Below are 24171 nucleotides of genomic sequence, written 5' to 3' on the forward strand. Positions count from 1 at the left end.
ACATACATTGGCTGGTTATTACTTTACCTTGGTTAGGTGTATTAAAAATATTTTTATTCTTCTTCATGTGCCTTGTCCGTTGTGGACGTTGGCTATCATCATGGCAATTTTAATTTCATTTGAGGCGTTTCTGAATAACTCGATCGATTTTTGTCCAAATCATTGGCGTAAGTTTTTAAGTCATGAGTGTCTTTTCTTCCGGGTCCGCGTTTGCTCTCTATTTTACCTTGCGTTATCAGTTGGAGTATACGATATTTATCAGGCCTCATGATATGACCGAAATATTTAAGATTTCGTTTCTTAATTGTAAAAGAGATTTCTTTTTGTTTTCCCATTCGACGCAATACCTGTACGTTGGTGTGGGTCACCCAGGATATTTTGAAGATACGTGGGTACACCCACATCTCGAATGCCTCTAGCTTTTTCATTAATATTTCCAATATTGTCCAGGCCTCTGCGCCATATAGCAAGACCGGAAATAATAACATTTTAGCAGCCGCATTTTTAGTGGGAGAGATATTATGTCGCAATGGGTGAAAATATTTCTCATGCATGTTGTTAAGGTGATACAGTAGCGATCAACAGGTAGCCAAAACGCGATCCAAGATTGCGGCTGTAATTTTGAATATTTATTCTAGATATTTGGCACACATATTCGTAATATAATAAAGAATGGCGGTATAGAGTCCAATTTGAAAAATATATTAATATGTGGAAATTACTCTGTAATTAAATACAATATTAAAAAAACGAGCCTGTACCGCCATTAAGAAGAACAAAAAAATACACTTTCTTCAAATAGACTTTTTTATCCGATGCCTAGATTTTGTGTCATTTTGAAACTACTAATGAAATAAAAAATTTTAGTAGTTCCAAAATGACACAAAATCTAGGCATCGGATAAAAAAGTTTATTTGAAGAAAGTGTATTTTTTTGTTCTTCTTAATGGCGCTACAGGCTCGTTTTTTTTAATATTGTATTTAATTACAGAGTAATTTCCACATATTAATATATTTTTCAAATTGGGCTCTGTACCGCCATTCTTTATTATATTACGAATACGTGTGCCAAATATCTCGAAAAAATATTCAAAATTACAGGTGCAATCTTGGAACGCGTTTTCGCTACCTGTTGATCGCTACTGTTTCCTCTTAAATGTTGCTATGTCCTTTTCAACTCTAGATCTTATTTCGGTTGTTTCGTATTTCGAGTTGACAACTGTTCCAAGGTAAAAAATATTTTTGAACTTGGGTATTATACATTTTCATTTCAACCAATCTTTTCACTAAATTATTAATGATTTTAATATAATATAAAGTCATACCTACATCCACATGTAGTTATTTCAAGGTTTACTTTTACTGTATGTATTATTAGAATCCCGTTTTTAGGAATATCCCAGTTTAAGGAATACAAATTTGAGGTCCCGAAACTTTTTCATTTACTCTTTAAGGGGGTAGGTGCAAAATCTTGGTCCAGTGCTATTTAAATTCATTCATTTTTTCGAATCCTGAGAAAACTAATAAGTATTTTTGAAAAATGTAAATGCAGAAAGAACAATTACATTATTACCAAGGGCCGAAAGTCTCTGGAAAACTTCTATAATGTTTATTTTTATAAGTTACTTCTTTAAGTTAGTTATTTTAAGTTCTAGCTGCAACAAACCATTTCTTTTTCTGTTTTAAATTGGCTGGAACGGTAATAAAAATCTTGTCAGAACTGTTTTTTGATGTATTTACACACCCAGAAACAAAACACCACTTATTTGGCTTTATTTTTAATAATTAAATACGTAAAAAACTGCGCACATTCAAATACACTGAGTAAATAAGTATACAAAACTAGTCGTCGATCAAAGACGTTACGACTGCTGACGTCACAGGCCGTAGCCTCGCTGCAGGGTACCGTTTTTCTAACCTCCAAGAAAATCAACATTATGAACTCATTTATCTTAAAAAATATACATTTTTAAACAGTTTTATGATTGTTAAGTTTTTATATACCTTGTAATCTATTGAATTTAACTATATTTAAAAATTAGTGAACATCCCTATTGCAAACAATTAGTTTTTTCGTGCTAGTAGTGCAGTTTGATGCAGTACGCATGCGTGGAGAGTGCACAGGCATATGTGAACGCAGGTACAGCTACTGTTATGTCAGTACTTTTGGATGATTTAATTTTTTAAGTTTTTGTTTAATTCACTCCGAATAATTTCCATCTTTTTAAGAAATTTAAAAACTTGAAAAAAATGACTTTTTAGTACTTTTCACGTGGAAATAAGATTAATTATTACTAGTATGTGTAATATCCAACCCTGCTGTTTGTGCCTTCCTACTACATGCAAGCAAGTTGCTGGCACGCCAATTACTCGCAAATGTGTTTTGTGCATGCTAGTTACTGGCTTATTCCAGCAACTGTCATACTTTCCTAATTTACAGGCATGTGTGTACCCGGCTTAAGTGATTTAACCTCTCAAAAAAGTGCGTAAGGCACACAAACAAATATATTAAGTATGTACAAAGTAAAATAATAAATAGATCTAGCACATAGCTACCTAATTCAGATGACGAGACCTGGTCTAATGAAGAGGAGAACTGATTTTATTTTTTAACACAAATATAACCGAAGTATAATGCTGTCAATTATTGAATTATTACCAATGAAAATTCTTAATTAAAAATACTTTTTCCGATTTAAAAAATATTTGTAGGTAATCTGTTTTCCTGTTTTTTTTCCATGTGTTTCCAATTATTGATGTTATAACTAGTTTATAGTCTCGTTTTGATTTTCTGATGAGAGAACTGAATTTTCCTAAAATTTCATAAATTGACTAAAAACTCTCTGTTTTACTCTCTGAGTTATGTTTGTACTTTAATGTATTTATCTCAAATGCTCTATTTAAATAATTTTTATTAAATTATCGAAGGGATTTAGTTATCATAGGTTCGGTAATAGAAAATTATTTATATCAGCTTTTGTACAAAAAATTTTAAAATGTATATATTTTGTATAAATACAATGTCCCAGGCATAAACAAACGAATGTATGTTTTTAGAATATGAAGTGCATAATATGTGTAGTGTGTCTTTTGTCTGTTTTCTCTTTCTTAGTTCTCCTTTTTGGTAGCTATTTACATAATATAGGTGTGTTGCCGTTGTAACAGCTGCTTGGAGTTTGTGAATAAATTTTATGAAAATTTAAAGCAAAAATTACGGAGTAGTTGTATGTGTATATTCGAGACTGTAATTGCTGATTTCTGGATACAGGCACCTAACTGTATATTTTACATTTTGCAAGGTATATTTGTGAGTTTCTTAAATGAGTTTAAGATTTGGTATATTTTCCTTTTTTTTATTAAAACAGGTTTGGTTCGATTTTTATGTGTATTTTGTATGGATGTTTGTTTGAATGAACGTCTAGATATTTTTAAATATATGCAGGATCCACGTCGACTTATCCTGAATACAATAATTACTAGGGAGCGGATTTATATGCGATCAATTTTGAGAAAATATGCGCATATATATGCAGTAAACATTACGAAATATGCGCAAGATATGCACAAGAATTCAAAAAATGCGCATTTCGAGAAACCACAAATTTTCTGTTCTATTCTATTCTAGGGGGTTCTTTTATAGGGGGGCCGGCAGTCTTATTTATTATCTTTCAAATAAAATCATTATTTTTTATATATAAAATTTATTCACATTTTTTCCAAAAACTGATACCAATAGTTACCTATTTAAAATAAAACAACAACATCAATATATACCTATATCTTCGATTATAATTCACTACAATGTGTTTTTCCAATTTTTTTACGAGGAAACATTTTTTGATCAGATAAAATATTTTTATAACTTAAAAAACTCCTTTCAACATCAACAGAAATAATTGGGGCGTATTTAAAATAACTTGTTAAAGCCAAAAATCCTGCATAAAAAATCGCAGCTTCCAACCAAGTTCCCCACCTAGTCAGTACTGGACCGGGAGGTAAAGGTACATTAGGTAGTTTGTTCCTGTACAACTGAACCCGTAAAGGACTTTTGACGAATACTTTTTTATGCTACTTATTAGTACATTTACATCAGGGAATTCACCCCTAATATGTTCCGTTAATAATTTCCGTTAGAAAATCGTAAAATAAAACGATGGTTAAAGGTGTAAATTCTCTTAACAATAGGGGTTTAAAAGAATCACCAGAATTATAGGTACCTACTAAATAATAAAAGTAAATAAAATTCGGATTTCCCGGTAAACCATCCTTCATAATTTTAACATCCTGTAATAATTTTATAACGGCGTGCTCTAAGCACTATAAGTACTTTGTGTAAAGATCGTGTATTTTCTAAAAAAAAAATGAAAAGACAGTGAATGAGCCGTCTCTCTTCAGGTAGTTCTCGAATTAATAGATACGACAGCCTGTGCTGAGAAATATTTTGTGTCGAATTAAAAAATTTAAAAAAATTTTTTTTGGACTTAAATGTTTTTAAATAGGCACAAAATATGCATGTTTTTTTAAAAATATGCAAAATTTAGTAAATTTCTCAATTATGCGAAATATGCATGCAATATGCATTTAGCATAAAATCCGCTCCCTAATAATTACCTACCTTGGGTAAAATCAAAGGTAATAATAGTACGTTCTTTGAAGGTAAAATATTGCAAAACCTCTAAATTTTAAAAAACTGCTTGGATTGACATGAAATTTGGGACACACATAGATAATAAGTCAAAGAAAAAAAGTGATATTGTGCCGATGTGTGCTTTTGCACTAGGGGTGACTCTCACCCCCTTTTGGGGGTGAAAAATATATGTTCGAAATAAGTCCGTAAGTGGATAAAATGCCTAATTCTAAGCAACTTTTGTTCTATAAAGTTTTTTCACCAAGTTAATACTTTTCGAGTTATTTGCGAGTGAATATGTTAATTTTTCTACAAAATAACTACGTTTTCAAACGGTTTCTCGCAAATAACCCAAAAAGTAAGTATTTGGTGAAAAAAAAATTCTTATCAAAAATATAGCACGTAAAAAAGTGAAAAACTTGGTGTAAATATTAGGTCACTGTATCTAGTAGAAGCAGAGTTATAGCTAATGAAAAATAGGTTCGTATTCGTCAAATTCCAAATCGTATATTTTAACGTGCCATAACCAAAAACGAAGCACTTTTTTGGGGAAAACTCATTTCAACATTTTTAAAGTGTTTAAAAGAATACTTATTTTTGTTTTCTAAAAAAATTTTTAGCATCAAAAGTAAACAAGTTACGCTCAAAATAAAGTTGGTCCCTTTTTTTTCGGTAAGAAATCGGGAAAATCACCCTCCAATTAGCATTTCAAATGAACTTAATTGTTATCACTTCACAAGTTTTTTACTCGCGTATGTATTGCTCATACGATCTGTAAGTTTCATCGGTTCAAAGTCCTTATTTTTGAAAGATCTGTAGTTAAAAGGGCTTGAACGAGTAACTTATCAAGAGTGTATGCAAATTTAGAAACACCGAATATTGACCAATTTTTGTCTTACAGAAAAGCAAAAACATACAAAATATTCAGAAAACTAAAGCCGATTTTTTTTATTGTTTAACACTTTTGGTATCTCCAACAATTTTTAAGTTATTTTAAAAAAAAGCATTTTTTTCAAAATTAAAATTTTTAAAAATTTTACTTTAAAACCAATTTTTTTTCAAAAATAAACACTTGTAAAGTAACTTGTGAAGCGGCAACGATTAATTTCGTTTAAGTTGCTAAGTTGGGGGTTATCTTCCTGATTTTTTTTGCCAAAACAAAAGGGACCAACTTTATTTTGAGCGTAACTTGCTTACATTTGATGCTAGAAATTTTTTTTATAAAAACAGAAATGAAAGATTTATTTCAACAATTTAAAAAAGTTGTAATGTGTTTTCCCCAAGAATGCTTCATTATTTGAATATTTCACATTCAATTATTCTATTTGGAATTTTTCGAATATGAACCTATTTTTCATTAGCTATAACTCTACTTTTGCTAGGTATAGGGACCTAATATATACACCATTTTTTTTTTATTTTTCTATATGCTATAGTTTTGCTAAGAATATTTTTTTCGGCAAAATGCTTACGTTTTGAGTTATTTGCGAAAAACCGTCTAAAAGCGTGGTTATTTTGTTGAAAAATGAACATATTCACTTGCAAATAACTCGAAAAATATTGATTTGGTGAAAAAACTCTATAGAACAAAAGTTGCTTAAAATTAGTCAGTTTATCCATTTTGGAACTTATCTTGAACATATATTTTTTCACCGCCGAGATGGGGTGAAAGTCACCCCCAGGGCAAAAGCACACATCGGCACCATATCACTTTTTTCTATGACATGTTAGCTATGCGTATGCCAAATTCCATGTCAATCCAAGCGGTTCTTTAAAATTTACAGCACAAACCGTGAAAGAATGGACTATAATAGGCTGTCGGAGCGTAACCCTGGCCCTTTTACCTTCCTTGTAGGCCGTAAGCTCGGATATAGCACACTATCCTGGTAAAATCTCAAAGCTAGACTAACGGTATAAAGGGAGACTATTATTATACAGGGTGTCCCGAAAAGATTGGTCATAATCTATACCAGAGGTTCTGGGGTCAAAAATGGGTTGATTAAACCTGACTTACCTATATTCAATAGAGCACACAAAAAAACTTGCAGCCCTTTGAAGTTACAAAATGAAAATCGTTTTATTTTCATATATCGAAAAAAAATTAAAGTGAAATTTGTGAACCCCATAAAAATTTTATGAGAGGTTCTGATCTCTTAAACACCCTACCAAACTTTTGTGTACGTTACAATTAAATTATTATTGTGGCCCTATTAGTTAAATACAATGTTTTTAAAACTTTTTGCCTCTTAGTACTTTTTCGATAAGCCAGTGTTTATCGAGATATTTTGAATATTTGTCGAATCCACAGCATATTTGTATATGGTTAAGTAGGATTATAGAAACTTGTTAATATTCTGAAAATTTATGTATAATTTATATTTTTAGGTATATTTTGAAAAAGAAGCCACATCTCGAAAAAATATGACTTATCACAAAAAGACTAAGAGACAAAAAAGTTTTAGAAACACGGTGTTTAACTAATGGTACCGCAATAATAGTTTAATTGGAACGTACACAAACATTTGGGGGGTTTAAAAGAACAAAATCCCCATAAAATTTTTATGTAAACATAGAAGGCGCATCTCCATAAAAACTGGCTTATCGAAAAAATACTAGGTGGCAAAAAAGTTTTAGAACGTTGTGTGTAACTACAATAATGAATTAATTGGAACGTACACAAAAGTTTGGGGGTGTTTAAGGGAACAAAACTCCCATAAAATCTTTATGGGGAGGACAAATTTCACTATAATTTTGTTTTAAGATTTTCCTGCCTTAAGAATGATACATGTCCATTTTCCATAAAATATCTCTAATAATTTTCGATATATTCGAAAAAATCGATTTTCATTTTTTAATTTCTGAATTAACTAGAAAAGGGAATTTCGGAAGGGCTGTACGAAAGAGTAGTTCTTTTCTTCTTGTAGAAGTAATTTCATCTGTTTAAAAAATAAAGATTCGATCGATTAATCGTTCCTAACAATAATATCGCACCTTTAATAAAAAAGCGAAATAACTCAAAATTCATGGTTTTCGAGATTTAATCATAAAGTGAAATAACTAGACGAGAAGAACCTGTTCCGTTTAACAGCCAGGTTAAAATGATGAAAATGAGAAAGATAAATGATTTTCCCGCTCTTTTTTACTAACGCCTTTGCACAAACCGGTACTCGTAAAGTGGTGAAATTCAGTTATACTCCGGCTGTGTTTGGAGATAAGATAACCGATATTTTCAAAGAAAGTGATACAATACGAAACAATTCTGTGTTTTACTAACGAGTAAGTATATTTTTTGCTATCGCTTTTTAGAAAAGTGTATTGTTTCAGATTTATTTCACTTTATTAGAAAACTAGTTGAAGATTTGTTAGTTCATTTATGAGTTAGTTCATTTTAGTAGAAATTATTTCCTATTATGTGCCGTATTATTTCAACTTTATGCAGTTTCTAATTAAAAATTTAAAAAATTACTAAAGTACAATAAGTATTATTTAAATATTCTACTATTATTTTATTAGATAGGTAGTTAGAAACCTTCACGTTTTTGACTTGTTTCATTTTATTATAAAATCAACAATAATTTTATTGTAATAGTAATACTTTTAATATGCAATGGTTTGATGTTTGCATTGATACTTATATACATATTTTTTGATAATCCAATTTAATTAGATTCTTGTTGACTATCAGCTTCTTGTCTAACTAACCGGTATAATATTTATACTCTTGTTTTAGAGTGGCGTCTTCTAGTCTAGAGTACAAAAATACTTGGATTAGTAGCGAAAAATGTCTCACTGGATAATAATTCCATCAATGAAAAACCCGTCAATAATAAAAATGTGAAACTACGGAAGAAGTAAGTTTCAATTTGTATTACTTTAATATATATGTATAAATACACATTTTTTTATTATAAACTAAGGCTTTTACTTGTTTCTATCAAACAGTAATAGTATCTTACGTAATAATAGTAAACTTACGTATCTATGTCAAAAAATACAAAAAAAAAACTATCCCCGCTCGTTGTCTGAAAGAGCCATGTACCGAAAAGTTCAGACTTAAGTGCTCCAATAATATCAATACAGCAAACAGATATGTTATTTTTTGCAAGTTCTGGGAATTGGGCAGTTTGCTAAAGCAAAGAGCATACATAAATTCTTGTATGGATGATATTCAACCTAAGTACAGGTACACAAACGCTGAGAATCCTAGGCGCTGCAACCAGGCTTTCCATTTTGTTATAAATGATGTCAAAATTAGAGTGTGCAAAACATTTTTAAATCAACTTTAGATATTTCTGACCTCATGATTTTTACATTACAGACTAAGATTGATGCAAATGGTTTTGCATTGGATGATTTAAGAGGAAAACTTGGCAAGCACAGAAAAAATGATCCCGAACTGATAACCGACATCAAGGGGCATATTATGTAATCATTTTAAATTAGAACAACAGCGGAACAATAAAGAAATTGGTACATATATTACCTATTATAAAATATTTACTACTGAATTCAATATCGGTTTCTTCTAACCAAAAAAAAAGATCAATGCGATCTTTGTAATACCTACAACAGTTCCAATGTTAATGGAAATAAAGACCTGGACCAAAAATATAAATCAAATTTAGAAGAAAAAAAAAACTGGAGAAGGGCTGAGAAATTAAATGACCGAAACAAAGTTAGCCAAAATGTAAGAGTAGCTAGCTTTGCTGCAATGTCATACAGGTCAGTCTTCTTCATTTTATTATAAATCAAAACTGAACTGTTACAATTTAACTGTGTCGGAACTGACAGAAAGAATCTAAGTAGGCATATAAAAATGTAAACTGTTATTTTTGATCTAAATGTAATGCAAAACGAGGCTCCATAAAAATCGGTTCTTGCATATGGGCCTATTTAAAAAATATAAGTGAAGAGGGCGATGGTGAAAAATAAGTCATATTCTATTCAGAAAATTGCTGTGGACAAAAACAAGAATAAGTATATAACGTCGCTGTATTTATTCGCTGGCACACGTTAAAGATTAAGAGAATTACATATAAATTTTTAATAAGGGGCCACAGTCAGAACGAAGCCGATAGTGTGCACACTAGTGCACAGTCTTATTGAGAAAGAAGTTAAAAAGAGCTTGAAATCTGGATCTATTTACACTCCACACCAATATGTAATTTTAACAAGGAACGCTAGAAAATCGGACCCACCTTTAATTCTGCACGAGATGAATTACCAATCATTTTATGATTTAAAAGGTTTGCAAGAAGAATTGGGGTATAACTTTACGATTAATACTGAGGGAGAAAATGTTAACTGAAACGAAATCAAAGCAATACAAGTGAACAAAGATAATCCTACATATTTTTTTATAAGACATCATACAAGGATGAGACTTATAAACAGGTAGATGTAAGGAACAAACGAAAAAAAAAATAGGATCAATAACGGAAATAGCACTCAAATCCGCCTATACAGAAAAACAAAAATTTAGTACAAACAAACGGAAAGATTTGCAAGCATTGCTATCTAAAGGATTGATTCTTTCTTTTTACTCCCAATTTTATAATTCAATAATTTAATCGTTTTTTTAATTCATAGTTCTAAGATAAACGTTGTGCCATATTTGAGAGTAGCCACACAAGTTTCCTGAAACAATCTATTTTATATTTTCGGTTTATTTTTAACATGTATTAACATTTTTCATTGTATTATTCTAGTGTTACTTATGTTTTAGTTTAATTTTGTAATCAGGCAAGTTTGTTAATAAAGATAAATAAACGAATAATCAGTATTTTATTATAAAGAAAACGAAAATTCATTTTGTGTTTAAGAAAATATAGAAACAACTAGGATTAATTCAGTGTCAACTCAACGTTTTTACATCAAAACTGCAACAAACCTAATTGTTTATTTTACATGACAGTTCATTTAGCAATAAAAGAGCATCATGTAGAATTATGTCATCGGCGCAGAATATATGTTTAATAATAAAGTGAAATAACTATAAACTATCAAAAGAACAACACATTTGCACCTTTAACAATAGACGAGAGGATTAGCATTTACTAAAATCTAAGAGCTTACTAATTAAACTCTCCACACCAACCTTTAGAATTCCTCTAACCCGTATGATTTTTGTGAAATTAATTTTTAACCTGTACTGTGCAAAACTTAAAAACTTTGACTGCAAATTCCCACAAACTGTGTTTTTGAGTTATTTCTTTTTTTTATTAAAGGTGCGATATGTCTATGCTTAAAAATAAAATTATGCCTAAATAAACGAATACATACTTAATAATTACAAACTAAAGGAAAGCAGAGTAGGAGGCTTCACCAAAAAATAAAGCAAAGTTTAATAAGGGAGCTGGCAGGGAAACTGCCTAAAGCCCGAAATGAAGAATTAAATTATTATCTAAAAATACGTTCAGAACTTTTAAATTTACTAATGGTACTAATTATAGACCTTGGGCCCATACTAAAAAAATATTACCTCCCTCATGCGACTTTTTTTATTCGGATATTCATGGACAAAGATTTCTAAAGTTTGATGCGTCCGACAACTGGAATGCCCTTAAAAATTTGTCGGACAATATTACCAGTAAATCGTAAGTATTTTTATTAAACAATCCGGCATATAACAATCATCATTTATGGCTTCATAGTACGCCCCGCATATGGGAGGTCCACACATCCTAAATATTCATCAAATTTATACTCACACAGCTGATTTTTGCAGCATTCTTTAATAAAAATATTTCCAATTAACTGGTAATATTGTCCGACAAATTTTTAAGGGTACTCCAGTTGTCGGACGCCATAATTAGAAACTTCTATATTTACGAAAAGCCCCTCCCGAAATTTTCCGAAATCGAAATAGGCCCGATAGTACGGATGCAAGGCCTACTAGAAGTATATTTAAAATTTTATCTTTGCCTTAAATAGACAACGATGCAAATTACAAGAGAAAATTTAAATTTATTTTCCATGGTTTTAGTTACTACCGTATACTATAATTAAAATGATTATTTTATTCATCGGAGATTCTGACCAATAGAAAGCTACAGAAGTCTGAATTAAATCGATAATTTTTGATAATCTCCCGTCGTTAAGCATATTACGTCAGATGCCCTTCGTTGCTACGAAAAAATACATTCAGTGACATTATTGACAAATGTTTTAAAAATTATAAAGTGATGACTTTCAACCGTCAAATACATATTTATAACAACTGTGTGTTTAATTACACTAATTTGTACTTACATAAATAAATTACAATAAAATTTTGGTTTTGACAGTTTTATTCATGAAATAATCGCAACAAATTGCACTCGAACTCTAAAATTAATATATAATTTTGGCCCTCGTGACACTTTGACATAATTTCACTCGCCTTCGGCTCGTGAAATTAAAACTGCCAAAGTGACACTCGGGAAAAATTCAATAATTTTAGAGCTCTTGTGCAATTACTACTGAAAGTTGTTTATGGTTTTTCTTAAACATCCTGTCTTAAAGCGGCCTAAAAGGAGAGAGAATTAGCAAACATATCATTGTTTCTAAAAATCTTTTATTTTATTAATTTTATTATTGGCTTTGTTGCACCAAGAGGTCAGGTAAAAAGCGGAAATTCAACACCACATTGTTGAATTTACATAGTACAACTCTGACTTTGTTTCCCTAGACAAATACGAGTATTAGGAATATCGTAGTATTGATATTTATTCGTAGATTACATATAATACTTAGAAATGATAAGTAGGGGAGTGCAATTAGAAAGAAAATACCTATGCATTGTTTCGGAAAAATTCAAACAAGCTTATATTTTTCTAAAACGTTTTTTGTTAGTTTATATATGTTACAGTTCAAGTTGATTCTCAGTTAGAGTTGGAGTCAACTCCAATTGAAACGAGCAGTAAAAGTTGATTTTAAAAATTTAAATCAACTTTTACTAGTTGGAGTTCACTCTTCCTGGATCGATTCAGTAAATGTTGATTATACGAGAATCTCAAGTACATTTTTGATGAGTCTACGTTTCTTTGTTTTGACCGTTTCAACTACTTATTAGTATAGTCTGTAACGTCGCCCCCGTTAGGTAAATTATTCTGATTCGATTTTTTGTACAAACTTACTCAAAGAAATACATCCGTATAGCAATCCTTATAGTCTGGGCTGATTATCGGAGAATAGGCTATTTTTGGGAAAAGTTATTTACCAGCAATTTTATTGCTGGAATCGAATTATAAGATCCTATATATTAATAATATAGGTATGCAAAGTCCTCAGATAGTGTGCTACTTTTTTTATAAACAAAATGGCGCCCGAAAATCGTGTTTTTTTCAATTATTGGTCTATAACTCCGAAGATTTTAACTTTACAACAAAAACACTCAAATAAAAATTCACCGTGATTAAATTCTGCATAGAGACGTGTTTTTCCCGATCTGCTCCGACGAAAATTTTCCTCTGAAAATGCGGGTTTTCCCAACAAAATCTTTAATTTTCAAATAAAGTTTTAGATAAGTAATTATTTACCAATAATTAAATAATTTGGAGACTTAAAAGACTTCTTGATTTAGATTGCAGTTCCAGAAGCTGGTGAAAATTAAACGAATATTTTAGCAACAATTCAATTGTTAATTAATAATTTACGGTCGCAATAATAACCAAAATAATTATGATACACTGATCAAACTTTGAAATCTTATAAAGATGAGATGCCTATTTAACATTTTGTCGACAAAATATAAATTTTTTATTTTTTTGCATAATCTTTAAGTGTTTAAAAAAATAGTTATAAACAATTTAACGTTTCTCAGAAAGTTTTTATTATATTATAATTTTAAAAAATAGCTAAAATGCGCATTTAAAATATCTCGAAAATAAATGCTTTAAAACTTTTTTGCAACCATTTGCAAAAAAGTTATCAAACATCAAAGTAAACATACGATTACTACGGTGTTAATAATTTTTTTAATTCTTTCAAAGCGTAGAAGTGAGTTTAAAGTACAAGCTAATTATTTATAAAACAATATCGATTATCAGATTAATGGTTATATTTTAATTAAAGATTATATTTATATTCTTTTGTAATTTACACGCGCGAAAGTAGAATAATACAGTACCGTAGCTACCCGCCCACATACACAACTCACGCGAGTTTAAGCGTGTCAGTCGCTTCGAGTGAACATTTTATCTCCGGCTCTGTATCAAGCCTACTTTCGCGCTAAAAATTACAAAAAAAAGTATTTTTAATCTTTGATTAAAATATAACCATTGCACTAATGTTTGACATTCTTTGTGAGTAATTAGATTGTACCATAGACTCACTTTTAAGCTTTGAAACAATTACAACAAATTATAAACAATGGAGATATCGTATATTTATTTTGCTGTTTCCTAAGTTTTTTGCAAATGATTGGAAAATTATTTTAAAGCATTCATTTTCAAGACCTATGAAATGCGCAGTTTAAGTATTTTTTAAAATTAGAATATAATAAACAATTTCTAAGAAATGTTAATTTGTTTATAACAATTTTTTTTAACATTTAAAGATTATGCAAAAAAATGAATAATTTATATTTTGTCGAGAAAATATTAAATAGGCATCACACCTTTATAATCTTTCTAAGTTTGATCAATGTCTCATGATTATTTTGGTTGTTATTGCGACTGTAAATTGTTAATTAACAATTGAATTGTTGCTAAAATATTCGTTTCATTTTAACCGGCTTCTGAATTTATAATCTATACCAAGAAAGCTTTTATTTCACTAAGCTATATACTTAATTATTGATAAATATTTACTCTATAACTCGTATAACTCGTATAACTCGACAACAATCAATTTTTGAGAAAAATCACAAAATACTTTTTTTGCTCAGAATAACCCAAATGATCTAAAAAAAATTGTTCGAAGTGAAAAAATCATTTTTGTGAATTTGTCTAAAAAAATTGTTTAAAAAACAATTTATCGATCAAGGTACTGCCTGGCACCCAGTAGATTTGTTATAAGGACCTCTTTTTGAGTAAGTTTGTGCAAAAAATTCGAATCGGAGTAATTTACCTAACGGGGGCGACGATACAGCCTAGACTAATTTGAACATATTCAGTAACATTTAATTTCTAGAATCGGCTGTTTATGTGAATCAGAATCAACTTTTACTAAATGGCATTGGGAAGAGTATACTTTTCCTAGTTGGAGTCTACTTTTACTAGTAAATGTTGAATATAAATCTTCATTTAATATTTATAATCAACTTTTACTGAAACCAGCCGTTAGAGTTGACTCCAACTAGTTGGAGTCAACTCCAACTGGATAATCAACTTGAACTGTAACATATACATGTTAAAATAAAAAGTTATACTCGCACATTTGGCCGCTAATTGTTTATTAATTGTTTAAACAATAACAAATGTTTTGTATAAATAATTTTAAAAATATCGATAAACTCATTATTTTACTTTGATCAAATAGATTTCTATTCTGTTTTTGATTATGCTGAATCCGAATATGGCATTGCAATTTGAAAATTCATATACATAAGCTCTTATACAGTGTGTCTGCCTAGCTAGAAACCACATGGAAAACTTTTTTATTATCAATTTTACGAAAAAAAGTTATTCTTAATAAAATGCTCTGGATAGTCAAAAATCTAAAACTCAACCATCAGATATCAAATTTTATCAATTTTATACCAGTTGTGTCAAAAATATGAATTCCGTTAAAGAGTAAAGTACCTTTATATTCCAGAATATCAAAAAATGCTGTTATGAAAAGTTGTTTGAAATTAGAAACAATATCTAAATATACAATTACATCATTCTAGTCGAAAAAAAATTTTCAATTTTTTCTCAAATTACGGATACTCATCATCATTTTATTACAATTATGATAACTATTTTATTATCACTTTTACGAAAAAAAGGTATTCTTCATAAAATGCTCTCCCTGGTCTAAAATCTAAGATACAGTCGTCAGATATTAAACTTTTTTTAATTTTATACGAGGTATGTAAAAAATATTAGAGTAAGTGCCTTTATTATTTACAATATTTTAATTAGAAGGATGTAATTAAACACTAAAACATTTTTTTTTAATTCCAAACAACTTTTCTTAATAACAATTTTCGATATTGTGAAATGTAAAGGTACTTTACTCTTGAGTGAAATTCATATTTTTTGACATACATCGTATAACATCAATTAAATTTGATATTTGATGATTGCATCTTAGATTATATACGATGCAGAGTATTTTATAAAGAATGGCCTTTTTTCGTAACACTGATAATAAAAAAGTTATCAATAGGTTCCAAGTTACGCAGACATACTGTATAAGAGCTAAAAAAAATTTTGCTGAACATTTATTATTGTTGAAGCTTATTATTAAATTTATTTTAGGTAAGTTTTACAGAAAAAGTTTTGATTACTTTGTACAAACATTTTTTTAGCTGGTAATTTTCGGTTTTTGTATTACATATTTGTTAGCTTTCTTAATTTTCTTAAAAAAATAGTTTGTTTCATTTCTAAACCAAAATAGTTCAGTGCATTTTAAAGATTACATCCTAAGCTTTAAAAAAGCACTTATGAAACTGTAATAGATTTGTTCAAAATTGAGTAATACCGTCTTAAAATGGTGGTAATTCTATAAAACTACGAAGATTTCAACAATTACAATTTTTGAGACGTCATATCATTTGAATTCAATGTTTGAGATTTTTTTGAATAAAACATCATTTAGTAAGATGTTTAAAAGGTAAGTTGTGCAAAATTGAGAGTTTTATAAGAAAAATTGTATTAGTTACACATTTTCAAATCATTTTTAAACAAAATTCATGTAAGTCTCACTTTCCGCCCACACCGTACTTATGCCCATACATTTTATTTCTTTCTATTATAACCATAAGATACCTTAATTATCCTTCTGTCATGTTCAATTTGTAAAATTTTATTTGATCAATTAGTTAAAGAATTACATTAAAATAACTCAATCGTGCACTTCGCTGAACGCTAGTTTACAGTGCGCCAATGTTTATGAGAAGGGTGACTTTAGCGTTATAAATAAAAAATTATAGAAGCTACAGATTTAATTTTAGAAAAAATTTTATTATAAGGTTTTTTGTAAAATTTTCTGAATTTTTTATTGGTCAAGTCAGTTTTTTTCCAAAATTTATATTTTCGTTATTTAAAAAAACATCAAATTTCGCAGTTCATTTGTATAATAAAAAATGAAGCACCCACTTCTCGAGTAGAACTTTTTGATATGTCGTTTATTAAACATTTCTTAATGAAAATACAAAAAGCTCTATGTTGTTTGATGTTTTCCGAAGTGAAAATCTATATGCACTCCCCTAAATTACGAGTTGTTATAGTTGATTAAGGGGAAAACTGAAGGAAAAAGGGGTCCTGGTAGACGACAAATATCCTGGCTGAAAATCATTCGCGACTGGACCGGGTTAAATAGACAGACACTTTTTAGAAAAGCAGAAGATAAACACGAATTTGCAATGGTTATAGCCAACCTTCATAAGTGGAATCAGCACTAGAAGAAGTAGTGATAACTCAATTTGTGAAAAATTTGCACTTGCGTCAGTGTTTCTCCAAAGGTGCGGTATCTAAATAATAAATTTACTAAGGGTTCTTCATAAAAGTGTATTTTAAATTTTGATCATTGCCTAAACACACTTTAAAATTTAGTAATATAGGAAAAAATTTCAAATACTATATCGAGAACACTATATAAATTCGTTTTATTCCAGATAAAATGCAAATAATTCCTCTAATTAAATCGTAAAACTAAAACCATCAACGGAAATATTTACGTCGCAAAAATAACATTAATCATCAACTTACTGACACCCCTATATTTTGGTAGATGCGCCACGATATGTATTATTATTATAAAAAATATTAACACTTCACTAATAAGCAGACATAAAATTTAAGTATTATACTAATAACGCGTTATAGGAAGAACTTAATTTTGTCGGAACCACCAAAATACCGCGCTCGTGTATATCACTGTTTGAATGAATGAGAAGAATAGTCTAATGGTTACCAACGCGTGGATTTTTGTTTTTCACTACTCAAAAAACTTATAAATTTACATCACCAGCCATCTCGGCGACAAACTAAAAAATGCCTCAAATCGTGACGTGTGCCTATTATTTATAGCTTCGGGTACTAATTGAAAAGCATTATGAGAACGTTCCAAGGAGTTACTCAAAGAAAGGTTTATAGGGCAGTCAATGAGGGTATTTGGCTCCGAATTCCATCCTACTACATCGATTTACTTAATCTTTTCACAGTAAGTAGGGAATAGCTCAAGAAACAATGTCTACCCTAAATACTATGGCGCTTTTTATCTTGGGGGCGGTCCCCACCCCTTCAAGGGGGTGGAAAAGTTTTTGGACAAAGTGTCCACGGAAGTGGCTAGATAACCTAGTTCTAAGGAAAAACTGTTCCATAATTTTTTTGAAAACTCAATACTTTTTGTGTTATTTGTGGTTGAAAATTGGCCATTTTCATTGAAAAATGACCCTTTTTCGGTTGATTTTTTGAGAATACCTTAAAAAATATACATCTAATTAAAAAACTATAAAAAACATTTTGGTAGCTTATAAAAACCAAAGAAAGTTGTTCCTTCATAAATGTTCTAGTTATAATAAAAAAAAAAATAGATACGGTACGTGAAAAGGATTTGTTTTTTTTTGGTGCATGTTCAAATCGGTGTAATCAACTTGAAATAACAGAGAAACGGTCAATTTTGGGTGCATAGTGCTGCCAATACCATTTATAGTACTTGAAGAGACCTTTAAAATGCGCAGTATTAAATGTCGATTACGTTCAAACTAAGCGAGATATACTGCAAACAAAAATGAGGACTAATGTATTGTAAGAAAAATTGAGAAATATATGTAACCCCTCATCCACCAGAATTTAAATGCAGCGTTTTCCTTCAACAGCACCTTTAACTATAGTGTTATTGCTATATTCAAAAATTGGAGGGGTTTAAAATGAAACTTTGAAAAAAATAAGATCAAATTATAGAGCACATTTTTAAATTTTCTTAAAAATCTTCCTTTTTCTCCATATAACTCGAAAATGATAAAAGATATGAAAAAAATATATTGTACAAAACTGTAGGGCTTGTTAGGTAAACAATTCGATTTTGTTTTTCATTACTGTATCTATTATCATTTTCAAGTTACATGGAGAAAAGGGAAGATTTTTAAAAAAAATTTAAAATTGCGCTCTATAATTTGATCTTATTTTTTTCAATAATAATTCATTTTAAACTAGTTCAACTTTTTAAATATAGAAACAACACTATAATAAAAGGTATTCTAGAATAAAGCGATGCATTTAAATTCTGGTGGATGAGGGGTTAAATACACTTCTCATTTTTTCGTAAAATAATTAGTCAACAATTTTTTTTTTGCAGAATATATCGCTTAGTTTAAATGTAATTGACATTTGATATAGCTCATTTTAAAGGTCTTTTCAAGTGCTATAAAAGGTATTGGTTACCGTTATAAGTACACCTAAAATCGACCGTTTCTCTGTTAATTCAAGTTGAATACACCGATTTGAGCATGAACCAAAAAAAACAAACTCATTTTACCTACCATATATATGTTTGTATTATAAATAGGAGATACACGAGGAAACGAATCTCTTTATTATTTATAAGCTAAAAAATATTTGATATGTTTTTTTTAGTTAGATGCATAATTTTTAAAGTATTCGCAAAAATCCGTCCGAACAGGTGACATTTTTCAATGAAAATTGCAAATTTTCAACCACAAATAACTCAAAAAGTATTGGTTTTCAAAAAAAATTATAGAATACTTTTGTTTAGAATTAGGTTCTCTAGTTAGTTCCGTGATTATTTTGACCAAAAAATTTTTCACCCCCGAGAAGGGGTGGGAACCACCCCCAAGATAAAAGCGCACATCGGCATAGGGTAGACTTTGAATAAGGAGGTAAGTATAGGCTATTCCCAAAATTTCATTAAATTCCATGCAGTAGGATAGAATTCGGAAGTAATATTCTCTTTTGCTCTCATTGGCTGGCGTATTATATTTCGAGATAATTAAAATACGCTAAGCGCCAAAATTAACGCACCACCTTAAAAATGGGACATTTTTATTGTCTGATATTTCCTAAACCTGTTGTCCGATTTTAGTGATTTTTTAATTATTTTATAGCTTTATTCTTCAGGAATATCGATGTAATAATATTGTTGCTAAACAGATGTGTCATTGTATACTAGGTGTAACAATGATAGTGTGTTTTTCCTCAAAGTTTGGAACACCCTGTGGAATATTATAGCGTATATAAAATATTGAACTTAAAACTCAACTGGAACCTTAGGTTATCTTAACATTTTGCTTTTTGATTCATTCGCTTTTGTTGGATAATAAAAAAATTAGGTACTTTAACAACTAGCAACGTTTTTCATCAATACAGGGTGTTTCTAAATAAGTGCGACAAACTTTGAGGGGTAATTCTGCATGCAACAATAATGACCGTTTACTTTATAAACATGCTTCCGTAAATGCTTCGTTTCCTAGATACGGGATGTTAAAATTTTTCTTACAAACTGACGATTTATTTTTTGCTCTAAAACCGGTTGTGATATGCAAATGAAATTTAGTGGGTTTTAAGAGATAGTTATTGCGCATTTTTTGACGTACAACTAAGAATTTTATATTCACCATTGGCGTGCATACGGGTCATATTACCCGGTCATATTACCCGTATGCACGCCAATGGTGAATATAAAATTCTTAATTGTATGCCAAAAAATGCCCAATAACTGCCTCTTAAAACCTACCAAATTTCATTTGCATATCTCAACCGTTTTTAGAGCAATAAATAAATCTCAGTTTGTACGAAAAAATTCAACATCCCGTATCTCGGAAACGAAGCATTTGCGGACATATGTTTATAAAGCAAACGGTCATTATTTTTCATGGAGAATTACCCCTTAAAGTTTGTCACACTTATTTAGAAACACCCTGTATTGATGAAAAACGTTGCTAGTTGTTAAGGTACCTAACTTTTTTATTATCCAACATAAGCGAATGAATCGAAAAGCAAAATGTTAAGATAACCTAAGGTTCCAGCTGAGTTTTAATTTCAATATTTTATATACACTAGAATATTCCACAGGGTGTTCCAAACTTTGAGGAGAAAATACACTATCATTGTTACACCCGGTATGCAATGACATTTATCTGTTTAGCAACAATATTATTACATAGATATTCTTGAAGAATAAAGCTATAAGATATTAAAAAAATCACTAATATCGGACAACAGGTTTAGGAAATATGAGACATTAAAAATGTCCCATTTTTAAGGTGGTGCGTTAATTTTGGCGCTTAGTGTATTATCTAAAAATAATTTCAGTACTTTTAGATTTAGCAATGGTTCCGTACAAACATTAATTTTAAATTTTCTCATTGCCCTAAAACGACAACGATTTTAAAATGTAGTAACAAGAATATGATTCATGTGATATTAAGTACATCGAGAACACTACCTACGTAAATTCCGTTTATTTAAAATAAAAACGCAAATGTATTATTCCTTTAATTAAATCGTAAAACTAAAACCATCAACAGGAATATTCACGGAGTAAAAATAAAATTAATCACCGACTCCCTGACACCCTACAACTGCTTTTATGGAATTCATATATTTCGGCGGTTGCGCCATTATTTGTTTCGGAGAAAAATAGTTTTCTACAAGAAAAGCAGTTTTCGGGAAAAGTTGGGAATGCACTTTGTTGGACAATTAATCTTGGACCTTTCTATAAATCAGATTATCGGGATTTCAGGATATTTATCATAGCTTGTTATCGTTGTCGGGGTATGCATGTTCGGTCTCGAATATTAAAGGTAGAAATTTGAATTTTGAGTAAAAGCACTTACTCAAATGAATTCGTATTTGAAAAATGGGAAATTAAAAAGTGGTTAATAACTTATAAACTTGAAAAATGTTTTTTAGTTTTTAAAAAGGCATATTGCATAGTAGGAAAAGCTGCAATAGCAAAAAAAAAGATTTTGCTAATAGGTATACATACATTAAAAATAAAAGTCCATATACAAGAGCAATGTAACTTTTTACAGAAGGACCAATAAATACAAAATTTAGTTAATATAAAAAACAAAAGCAATTCAACTTTTTGCAGAAGGAACAATAATTAAAAATGCACTTATTTAAAATTAAATTAACAAAAAATGTATGCAGCAAGCTAAGCTATTGCAAGCTAAAGGATTGCTGCTGCAAGCAGATATGCTGCAATGAGAGCCAGAGTGGCCTAACTGATTTTAATATTATTTTACATAATCAAAGAAAGTGATCAGAAGCTAACAATGTCAGATTGTTTTAGTAGTTTTATGTTGACCAAGAATCATTATTGGTCAACATACAGTAAAATCAGTTAGGCCATTCTGGCTCTCATGGCCTCATAATATGAGGCTACATATTATGTAGGTATAGTATCTACTTCGTCTATGGTTCATTTTTTAATAGGAGGAGTAATTCAAAATTACCGCGCCGTAATGCTTGTTTGTAATTGGTCCAATCGCAGGCAAGCTTACTCCACTAAATTATGAAATTTTGACATTATTGACATTTATGAAATTTTGACGCTAATGTCACTTAAAATTTATAGGTTAATTGAGTTACATCGGCGATTTTTTGTGTTTTATGCGATATTCCTTAGTTATTCCCAGTAGTTCTTTTTAAAACTCTTTCGCGATATATTAGTACAATATAATGTTTATGGATTACCGTCGAAGGCCGACATGATCAACCAACAAGGAAGATGTATTTAGTGATTTTTCTAGTGACATTATTGGGTGTAAATCTGTCTTTTGAGTTTCATCCTATTTAAAAAATTAACCATAATAATGTTCTTTTTTCTAAAGCTGCTGAAGTGTTTTTAGGTTTGCCTACTATCCGTCGGCCTTGAGAATTCCAATCGAGCGTTGTCCTGGCAATGTTACCTTGGGGGCTGCGGAATGTGTGGCTGAGACTCCTCAATTTTATTCGTCTTATTTGCTTTACCACCTTTCATTGGTTGGTTTGGTCCACAAACTTTCGTTTATGATTAGGCCAAAATATACGAAGGATTTCTTGTAAATCTCCATTGATAAAAACTTGTAATTGGTGTAATGTAGGTGCTGGAAAGTTCTACGTTTTACAGTCATATACTAATAGAACTATGACATTTCTCCAGATTTACCCATACGGATCACACTCCCTTTAAGGGGAAGATTGACTCGTCCCAGATACCTACGGTATCAAAAGGATTGAGCTCTGGTGGGACTCTTTCCGTGCTATCGAGCCCTAGGTGACTTGGTATGCTGGAGTATCTCCCAAAAATTTTCGTACACATCTGGCCGTCGAGAGTAGTACAGCTTTCTGCATGGTCTTATAAATATGTTCATTTATAACAAACTTCTTTGTGTTTTCAAGGAGATTCTTCGGGATGACTCCAGTAGTAGACATAATAATAGGTATCACCTGGATACTTTGCATTCTCCATTTTCTTCGTATTTGAATTTCCAAATCTCTGTACTTGGCGATTTTTTCGGTAAATTTAGTACGTAGATTATTGTTGTTAGGTATTGCCACATCCATAACTGTTATTTGTCTTGTTGATTTATTAACTAGTACGAGGTGTGGTCTATCATGTGCCACTGTTTGGTCTGTGAGCACAGTGCGGTCCCAGTAGAGCTTGTAGTTGTCATTCTCAACCATACACTCAGGGACCTATTGATAATATCGGAGATGGTCCGTTTGAAGAAGTCCCAGCTTGTTAGCTATCTCTTGATGAAGGATCTTTCCTACTGCGTCATGCCGTTCCTTGTATTCAGTTGCAGCAAAATCCTGGCAGCCTCCTGTAAGATGTTGGATGGTTTCTTGGGCTTGACATCCATATCGGCATTTTTCGTTTTGAACCTGAGGGTCTTTGGCGATGTATTATTTCAGGTAATTTTTGGTTGGTACAACCTGATCCTGAATGGCCAGTAATGAACTTTCTGTTCCAGGGAACATCTTTCCTGATATCAGTTAGACGCTGTATTGTCGACATAGTCTTGGCTGACCTCATTGGAATGCCGCCCGTGTAGAAGTTTACCCATCCAGGTGCGCATTTTTTCGTACTTTGTAAGATGGTTTATGCTCATTTCTGGTTCTCTCAGTTTGATCTGTGTTGTGTCATCTACTGCGGAAATATCACGTTGTAGAGTAGATGTCTCAGCTTGCATCTGAAAATAAGTTCGTAAATTAACAATCTGTTTATCTAATTGCTCACCTCTATCCATAAGTCATCGTCCTCCTAAGTACCGGGGTAGTGTCTTTCTTTCTATTCCACTTCGAGGGTGGTGTTTTTGTGACTTTGTAAGGTGTGTTCGTACTTTTCGCTCGAGATTTTCTATATCCATTTTTGTCCACTTGACAATACCAAATATATAGCTAAGCGCGGAACAAGCGTAGGTGTTTAGTGCCTTAAACAAATTTTTACTGTTAACATATTCAC

Source organism: Diabrotica virgifera, chromosome 4, assembly GCF_917563875.1.
Source record: "Diabrotica virgifera virgifera chromosome 4, PGI_DIABVI_V3a".
Classification (NCBI taxonomy): Eukaryota; Metazoa; Arthropoda; class Insecta; order Coleoptera; family Chrysomelidae; genus Diabrotica; species Diabrotica virgifera.